Below are 10,096 nucleotides of genomic sequence, written 5' to 3' on the forward strand. Positions count from 1 at the left end.
CAGCCATATTTCATGCTGTTGTGATTTTTTTAACCTTTCTTTTTTTTTTAGGTAAAAGATTACAATAGTGTTAAGTATGCCTGGGAAATCGCTTACCAGCTGGCAGTGCTAAAAGGGGAGTAAACCTTGCATGTCAGCACCCTGAGCTATAGCTTCAAGAGCATGGGCTCACCAGAGGGGGATGCTGGCAGGGTACATGTGTCTTGTGACCATTGAACTGATCACTGCCGAGCTGTTAAGTTAGCTCACAGCACATGGGTAACATCACTGATGCTTTATTTATGTGGCCAGTACATGGCTTGTAAGAGCAAACCCCATGTCTCTCCTGTGAGCAAACCAAGAATTACCACCACCATTGTGCTTTGCATCCACTTTGTGCTCCAACTGGTTAATATTTAAAGCCAAGCACATCCCTTGTATTACAAATTCATACATTCAAAGGAAGGAAATTTATGGGTTGCTTGTTTTTCTTTTCAATGTGAAACTTCTTAGCTAGGGGTGTGGGGCCAAATGATGCTGTCTTGGTCAGTGATGTGGAAATGCAGTAGAGGCAGCTGAGCCTCAGCAACCTCATTTAACCTAGGACTAGCACTCACCCTTTCTTGGGGCACAGAACCATGTTAGTCATTTGTTGGAGAGGCTGTGATTGTGATCTAATGCAAGGCCCCAAACTGGGTTTTGTGGGTTTGGTTTTGTTTTTTTACACACAATGACACAAAATTAATCAAAAACATCTGTACAAGCTGAAAAGTCAGTATGCTTTATGAGCTATTTATATAAGAGGCAGCTCATATATGCACCAATTTTGTGGCTTTCGAGTTCTAGGACAGATGTTGAAACCTGCTATCCTCAAGCATGCTCTGGGCTGATCTTGTCCTGAGGCCACAGTGATGCACCAGACCACAGCCCTGGAGCTGAGGCTTTACCTCCTCTGAGGAGGGCTATAGCTGTTGGGTTAGACATGCCTTTGGGATTCCCACATATGGGCTCCCACTGTTTCTTCTCATATAGCTTCTGTCTCTTAACTCTGACTTCAATACTCTGCAGGTTTGTTCATCATTAAGGCAATTAGGAGATGCACCTGACAGGAAAAAAAACCAACAAAACAAAGTAACAATAACACAGTTATGTTGTATGAAGGCTAGGAGCTGCTTTAATCAGCTCTGTGTCTACCTGGATGTTAAATCTGGTCCCTAATTGGAGGAGTAACTGGCATGTCTGAGTGCTGCTCAGAGACTCGGTAGCAAGCCCAGGGGCCTGCTGAGGATGGTTTCCTCTATGTAGACCAAAGCGATGCAGCTGATAGTGCTTGCAGCAAATTTGTAACTCCAGGCTAAACTGGAGACTAACCTTTAGGAAGATGCTTTAAGGCTGACTGCAGTTTTTGAGCAATGAGGAACCTATTGTACCCCTTGGTAAGCTGCACCACATGCTGTTTCTGCTGACATGCAAGTACTACAGTTTGCTTTGTGTCTCAGCAATTAGATTTTATTTCCTGTCTTATGCCCTGTTTATCCATGCTAATATCTCTCCTAGATCTTTTTGGATAACACCTGCTGTGTAGGAAGGTATAAAATTGTAGGAATGGCTGAAAATTTGTCACCGTAATGTCATCAAAATAGTCTCAACTAAAAGGTGTTGCTGCAGGAGTCTGATTTTTTTCTCAAGCTTCCCTCCATGCATATGAGCTTTTAGTTAGTCATGTTTCAAAATAAAATGAAGGCATGTCCTTTTTTTTCAAGCTGTAAAGCTAAAAATGAAGCTGCTGTGTGCATGCTTCCTTCTGCTTGGATGCTCTTGCTGGCATCTGGTGCTGTGGAAAGCTGAAGTCACTGATAGTGAGGCTAAATTCAACCTCTCCAGCGTGTGTGTTGAGGGGGCATAAATCAACATGTGCAAGGTGGGGTGTGTAGTAAGAGTAGCTGACCCTCACACTGATGTGCTCTTCTTAGAGTTTTGCTGTCCAGTGGATGCAGCAGCTCACAAAAGGGTCTTAGAAAACCTAGTTTTCCTTGCAAGATCCTTTAGCCTTCCATATGTGCTATTGTATGGATTCTCTGAGGTTAAAAGCTCCAGTGTGTACTCCTGCTAAGCACCGCCCAAGAGGACTGGTGGCTGCCCGCTGCTCAGTACCTATGCTGAGTATTAAGTGGCTTCCTAAATGTGATGAGGCTGTTATGGCTGAACAGCTTCACCATGTGCTGGCTGCACAGACATCCAGCAAAGAAATCAAAGGCATGATGTCACCAGTATTTCTTATCTAAAATTAAATATCTGTCTTAGGTCCCCAGACACGCAGAGTCTTTGTATTAGAAACATATACTGAGAGTTCAAACTCTGAGTCATCTCATATATATTTCACTCAAGCCAAGGGAATAGCAGAGAGAATAGACCTGCAAAAGAGCAATTCTCTATTCTAGCAAGATGATGGAGGAAAAACTGTTCAGGGAAAATACTAATGGATTCACAAGTAAAAAATCTTGCCAGTGAAACTGTGGCTCTAATATTCTGTACCTTTGCAGTAAAGCTGTGATTTGTTGTGGAAGGTGCAGCAGAGAATAAATGGGTCAACTCGTGCTCATTAACAGTGGAGACAGAGCAAGTGGCATTTAAAACAAACCCACTCAGAGGGAAAACAAAATAATGATTTATTCGGAATTGTAAAATGTTTGTTGTCACAATTAGCTTTTCAAAAGCTCCGTGCTGTGTCCCTGCTGGGCAGGGTTAAGCCAAGCTTTGGACATGCTGGAGCTAAGGGCTGCATTTCTGCTGCAGCTGTCTGCTGCATTGCTGGACATGCAAGCTGGCCGATGCTGGGCCCTTTATCAGTGTGTGCCACAAGTGTTTCAGCACAGCCATCAGGGGCTAAAATAGGAGACATGATACTGGAAATTATTTATCCCCATCTATGCTAAGGGGTAAATTTTGCCAGGCTCTGTTTCAACTGACTTGCACATCAGCAGCTGCACTTGGGCACAGTGAATGTCTCTGGATCAGGAGCACAGTTCCTCTAGGGAGAGGATATTTAGGCGGTCAAAGACAGATCCCTCTCCCTTTTGGCTCCTTGGGTATCCTCTTATCAGCCCCTATTTAGCCCCCAGCTCCATGGTCACTCATTTTTCCTCCCTGATCTCGTGCCCTGCTGCTCATTTGCTTCCCACCTGGCAAGTTTATGTGTTGCGGGCACAACCTTGCACCTAAATAGTTTTCTCCAGGGGACCTACAGATGTTCCCTACTCAACAAAAGGGTTTTCTCTTCCTACATGAATTTCAGGCTGTTTAGGTGCATGGAGGAACTGTGCACTGTGTTCCCTTGGGAGCTGGTGATGCTGCCCATACAGGAAGGCACGGAGCAGGAGGCAGCACAAGGGCATCTCTGGAGCCACAGGGGATAAAATCCCTGCCCTAGGCTATTCTCCAGCTCTTACTGGATTGTAGCCCAGGCCTGAGGCCCAACAGATGCACTGTCAGGTATGAAGTATTGGCCCAGGATTTGTGCTGGCTCCGTAATGGGAAGCAATTCCCTTCCGTAATACACAGTTGTTCCATTGCATGAAAATCATTATTATACATTGTGAAATCTAATTACATTATTGCATACTGTGTATACACTAATAAAGTCAGTGGGTGCAATAACACTGCTTGTAATACACCATTCCACCAAAATTACTGCTGCTGTTAATTTTACTTTCATTTTTTTCTTGATTTACCCTGAAGAGCAAGGCTTTCAGATTGCTTGCTTTGGCAGGTGGATGAAGGGGCAAGACCTTACAAGGGTCACAAGCACCCCACAGCTCCTATTGCAGTTGGGAGCATGTGAGAGGGGAACTGCCATGTCCCCAGTCTGATACCCAGTGGTGAGACATGCTCCTCCTGAGGGCTACCAATCCTGTCCTGAGATGAGTTCAAAACCAGCTGGGCTCAATTGCTCTTGAAAGTGCCCCTTATCTCCACTGATTGTAAATCCTTGGGCACCTGTGCTCTTAGATCTGAAACCAGGTCAGCTCAAATGCCTCCACCCCTCCAGCATTACAGCATACAGAAGGAGGAGGATAGATGGTCCTTAAGCTTACCTCATACATATCTGTATGTGACAGGGTGAAATTGATAGCACTGAAGTGGTCCTCACCAGCACTAGAGCCTAGGCATTGGGATCTGGACTCAGAGAGGACACAAAGTAATTTCCCAATTAGACCAAGGACGAGGAGAAAAAAAAAATAGTAGGAGGAAAAGCAGCTAAACTGACATCTGAAGTATTGAGCTGAGAGGGACTTAGCTCTCAAAGAGTATTTTCAGTTGTTTGCTTCCCCACCATTAATTTCTCGTTGTAAAGCTTGTCTGATGAGTACAAGTTGCTGATGCTAACCTGCTGGTCTCTTGCCCTCTGCTCTCCTTACAAGCTGCCACAGAAATGCAATACAACCTCTTCTTAGAAGTAGAAGAGATGAAGAGGGGCTCCTTAAACACCTCAACAACTCTATGGAGGTAGGTGCAGAGTTACCAGCTGTTACAATTCTGTTTGCAATGTGCCCTGAATCCATCAGCTGAAGAAATCACACTGGGAGCTGAGGAGAGACAGTTGTAGGGGTTGTGTTGATCTTCTGAAGATCCCTTCTTTTCACATGTGGCAAATGAGACCAGGGCCCAGCCAATGGAAAGAAAAGAAATGAAAAGGTAATATGTAAAGTCATGGATTGAGAAAAAAGTATTACTTTGTATTTCCTTTCCTCAATGATTCAGACACTAGAAGATACCTTCCTGCTGTCACCATCACAACATCTTCAGAAGAAAAAGGTATGAGCCTGCGGTGTTTACTTCTAAATGAAATGGAATGCCAAAAGTTAGCCCCCAAACAACAGCATTTGCAGAGAAAAACTTGGTATTGCTTGAGTCTCCTGAAATGCTTATTTGCCAAGCCAAAGGTTGTCTAGGGTCCTGGTGCTGGAAGCCAGCATAGCTGGTTCATCGCTTCTCCTAATGTGCCAAGACAGCTCCGTGAAAGGTTGATCCTCGCATGGCACAGTTTTGGCTTTTTCAGTGTAAATCTTATTTTGCATTGGATAGAACAGCGCACTCCAGGAACCCACATCCGTAGGATCATCTCTCTCCTAGTCTAGTGTACAAAGTATCGAGTGCATCATGCCAAGTCCCAGCCACAACGCTGCCCCTCCTCCATGCACATCCATCCACGTTTACCACTGAAGCATCTTGTAAAACAACAGTGATTCATCTAGTCTACTTACAGCCTGCCTGGAAGTGGCCCACATATTAGCTTTTGCCTGTCTGTCTTGTTCAAAGAAAATCTGCTTGGAGACATGTAAGTCTGTAGAGCACCTGTGGATCAAAATGTGTAAATTTCCATCACAGTGTTCAGACTGCTGAGGACCTCTCTCTCTCTTTAATACCACAAACTGTGTCTACAGATGTGTTGGAAGGATGTTCTTTGTGCTAGCCAGTGGGGTATGAAATGCATTCTGGCTATAGATACTTCATTTCTAGGCTGTCTACCCTGCCACAGGTTTCTCATGGAGATAGCATTGGAGGAGCAGAGGCAGATGGAGAGAAGGTGCTGAGATGAAGGAAATGATGGGGGACTATCAAGGGAGAGGAAATATTTATCTCTACTGTAAAATCCCACCAGTTATCAGACTGCATTAGGAAAAAGGTATGTGGGCAGGTGAGCTTTAATTCTTCCACTGAATATTTTTTAAATAACTATGAGCTTGTAATAAGTTCATTAAAAATCTCAGTTAACTATTCAGTAGTCCTCCACCAGGAAGGTGAGCATGAACTGTGTCCTCTTGGCCCCCTGAATTCCTGTTCTGCATGTGTTTCGTATTAAGGATGCCACCACTTCTTTTCCTGACTGCTGCCAGTCTCAGAAAACACAGATGTCTATCTCTGGTAGCTGTCTGACAATCCTTCCTTCAGGGGGTGCTTGTCCTCTGGTTTCATTTTTTCCTTCCTTCTCTTGGACAAAAGTCTGGAGAAAAGCGCCAAAAACTTTATATATGTAAAATCAAAGGAAAATTGGGAGGCAATGAGGAGGGAGGTGACAGATTAGTGTTTTGCCAATTATCAGGCCTAGCATAAAGGACACAGGCAGCATAAAGATGAACCAATAACCAAATTGTATTTGATACAAAAGGGTCAGTACATGGGTGAGCGCTGGGGGTACAAACAAGTCAGATTATACATAATTGACATCAGTCCCACTGACCCCAATAATGACACCACATGACCAACAATGAGTGGAATAAATGGTGAAATGCATTTTCCTGTAGAATGGACAGGAGACAACCGAGTCAACAAACCAAATACATAAGACCAAGGAAGCCACATACTGAATCTCTACACAGCCCGTGTTTACAAAGCCAGCCCTGACTGGGGCCCAGTCCCAGGGAGGCAGGAGGTCCTTCCCCAACAGGGAACTCTGCACAGGGCATCCCCCTCACAGACAGACACTGCCCCTTCCTGCAAGTGGTCCCAGCTTTTATCCCTCAGTGGGACACCTGACCTTTGCTTACTGAATGTGGGACACCTGGGGCTCATTTACCCAATGGCTCTCCCTGCCAGGCCGGCCACACCCTGGAGGGAAGCTTAAAGGTAAACTCACCCCCCTTTGTGAAGGGCTGTGGGAATCACCCATATGTCAGCCTTAATTTGGGGCTTGGGGTTGAAACCTCAGCATTTCAGTGAGGAATAAGAGGAAAACACCATAAGCAATCCTATCATCCTTTCCTGTGGGGTAAGAAGGTCAAGTTTCCTCAGCACATAGCTGAGTGCTAGTTATAGCTGTCAAGTTTGTATTGAACCTACTACCTGATTTTTCCCTGTAGTAAATTACTGTGGAAGTCAACAATATTTCTGCCTTTGTTGCAGAATCGTGGCTGTTGGATACAGAACCGACAAAAGGGTTGTCTTGATAAAGGCCTCTCCCCCCACTGGAGTGATTTATGAGCAGTGTCAGCTTTCCAGGTCCTGTTATAGCAGGTATCACAAGAACGAGTCTGGTCTCAGTCTCCCCTGGCCTGAAAGAGTGAATATTGCTTGTGGACAAACAGGGGCTTCCTGAGCCTGTTTAACTTCATAAATCATCTGGACTGGGACATGGCAGCCAACACTGGTTGTTCCGAGCTGCAGATGCTCCGAGCACAGGAGATAGGGGGACCAGGAAGGGTCAGGAGACCTGAGGTCACTGCCTTGACATATGGCTCATGTGCAATGGTAATACCTTACAGGCAGGTGTCTTTTTTTTTCCTTTGGCCAACCTGTTGATTAATCTTGCTCCACACTAATGGGTAATAATGCACTGTTAGTGGAGATAAACTTCCTCACTAGTGAACTAGACAGAAGAGTTTATACACACCATAACCTTGCCATATGCTTTGTGCCCTCTCTCTCTTTCACTACCACATCCTTTAATGACCATGAGATTTTTCTAATTAGTTTCTAGATTATTCTTTTTATTTTTTTGGTGGATAATTCCAATTAGTCTCCCATATTGCAGGTGCAATTCAACCCTCATTGAAAGTTTGGTTACCCGCCAGTCCCAAAATTCAGTGGTATCCTTCACTTACATTCTGACGCTGAGGAGTAGTGACACAACAAAACGTTGCAAAATGCCCCAACTGCCCAAAAATGCTGTGATGTGGCATGCATGGCATTCCTCCTTCATTAATATCTGTTGCACCATTTGAAGGAAAACAAGGAAAATCCAGGCCCCTGCTTAGAAATGCAAGGAATTATTGAGGAATTAATGAATTCTCACTGTTTGGAGACGTGCAGATGCCATTCTGATGGGAGTACGCTGAGGCTGCCATAAAATCCCTTTGGATAAGACTCAGTAAACATCTGGTACCTTTTTTAAAAAATAAAAACTATAATTGTTTTAGGCCTTGTTGTCTGCCCATGCTGGTAATGTGCCTGCAAGGTCTAATTAGTTGACAAGTGACAAAAGAGGCTACTGTAGCGAAGGGGAGGCTGAGTGCCAGGATCGTTAGATAGGTTGGGCAAGACCCACAGGAGCCGGCAGGTGATGGATGCAGGAAAAGTGTATTATCCCCTGCTTTGTTACAGATGCAGGGACATGAGGAAACAAGGCAAATTGATAAACCAAAGGCTCAACATTTTGCTATTCATCTTATGTAAAATTGGATCTGCAGTCTTCTGTGAGTATGATGTTATGTTCTTTAATAGCTGTTTAGTGCAAAAAAAACCCCTGACCTTCAGCCTCTATTGAGTACCTCTCAATGCTTGTAAAAATAAGATGGAGATGATTGCACCTGAGTTTAACGTGAGTAAGATTTGTAAAAACTGGGCCCTGATGTAGCTCTATTCTTGTTTGCCATCAGTGATAAAATCCCCACTGACAGTCAGCAAAAGCTGGCTGGCAGAGCGGAGTCCCCTCTGGTTTTATAACCAACTCTACGGAACAAGATCATTAGCTGTGGACAGCAAAAGCTGACTACTTGCTTTGCTTGGGTGTCCTCCTTGAATTGTTGCTTGTTCCTAAATTAATAAATTTATTATCCATATATTTATGTAGATACAATGCATTAAAGATGTTGCTTCATCCTTTCAAGCAAAGAATAGATCTGAGCACCTTAGAAAGCTTTCCAGATCTGGGGTGGACTGGTTCAGCTGGTACCTACCTCTGCATCAGTGTGATGGCTACACTCTGACCATCTACACCAGGGTAGAGCTGGCCTTGTTGACTACACAGGTGTGCCTAATGTCTGTGAAGCTGTGGGTTCAGATGCCATATGCCATTTCTTTTGAGTGTGCTATCCCAATGTTTGATTTTTCAGTACTGGATCGACAGCCTGGCTGAGCTCTTCTTGGCCCTTAGCTTAGTTATGAGTCTGAAAGTAGATAGTGTTCATGTATGGATTTGAAAAAGCTTTTTAAGAAGCATTTTAGCACTGCATAGCACATTACTGTAGACTTGTTTCAAGGAATTAGATCCTCTTCCTTTGTCTTGAGTCCTCTTGAACAGTTAACATCAACCTAACAAGATGAGTCTTCAGGACAGAGTAATGGTGGGTAACAGGAGTATTTCTTGCTCTGTGTTTCCCAGCACTCATTCCAGGATTGCAGTACATTTTCCTGGTGTTCATGTGCAAATCCACTGGTAGATTTGGAGATTTCACAGCCATTAGTCTCATACCTACAGCAACATCTGGCTCATCATTACTCCCAAGTTCAGGTTTTGGCAAACAGTTAAGTGGCCTGATTTGGGTTTGATCTGATAAATGGGGGTGAAGTGATTGAATCTCCACACCCCAAAACTCCATGCTTTGCTCCAGATCTCAGTTTAGTTTATCCCCTCTGAACAAAATGAATGACATTTAGTGAAGCTCTCTCTGTCTAAAATACCGCTTTTAATTTATAGGGCAGCCAGAAGATCAGGGAGTGGGAGATGGAGGAAGTGGGTAAAGTGCATTAAAATCTTTCAAAAGAAAGTCTTTGTTCTTCAAGAACAACAACAACAATACCTTTCCATGATACTCAGCTGCCTTTAATGCTTCAGTCCCTTTATTCCTTTGGAAACGGGGGAAATCCAAAATCCAAACAAGGCAACAACACTACACTCTTTATCTTTGTTTTCTTACAGCACAACACAATTCATGGGCAGAAGACTTAAATTTTGATTTTAAGATCACAGGAAATGAGGTGCCATCTTCTTTACATTCCTGGCATGATCTCCTTCTGAATTGAAAAGCCGGGATAATGATTATTATTTAAAAACAACAAGGATGACAAAGGCAAAGTAGGAAATGCGCTGTAAATGGAGAAAAAAAAAATTATCCTGGCACCACCTGCGTGTTTGTACATGTATATGTGTACATAAAAAAAGAAAAACCTACTGAGTTATTGAATACAAATGAGTCTGGCAAGATGTGTTTTTCTCCAAGCCGTTGCATATTCCACAATCCTGTCACAAAAGTGTCTTTCCTCCCACCTCTGACTTTCTATTGTTGATTTTCAATCAAAACAAAGTGAAAGGAGATGAAAAGATTGAAGAGGAAATGGTAAGTTATTTTCAAAGGTAATTTCTGTCTTTTTTTTTTTTTTTTTTTTTTTTTTTTTTTTT

Source organism: Athene cunicularia (assembly GCF_003259725.1).
Source record: "Athene cunicularia isolate RWA chromosome 4 unlocalized genomic scaffold, athCun1 chr4_part2, whole genome shotgun sequence".
NCBI classification, from domain to species: Eukaryota; Metazoa; Chordata; class Aves; order Strigiformes; family Strigidae; genus Athene; species Athene cunicularia.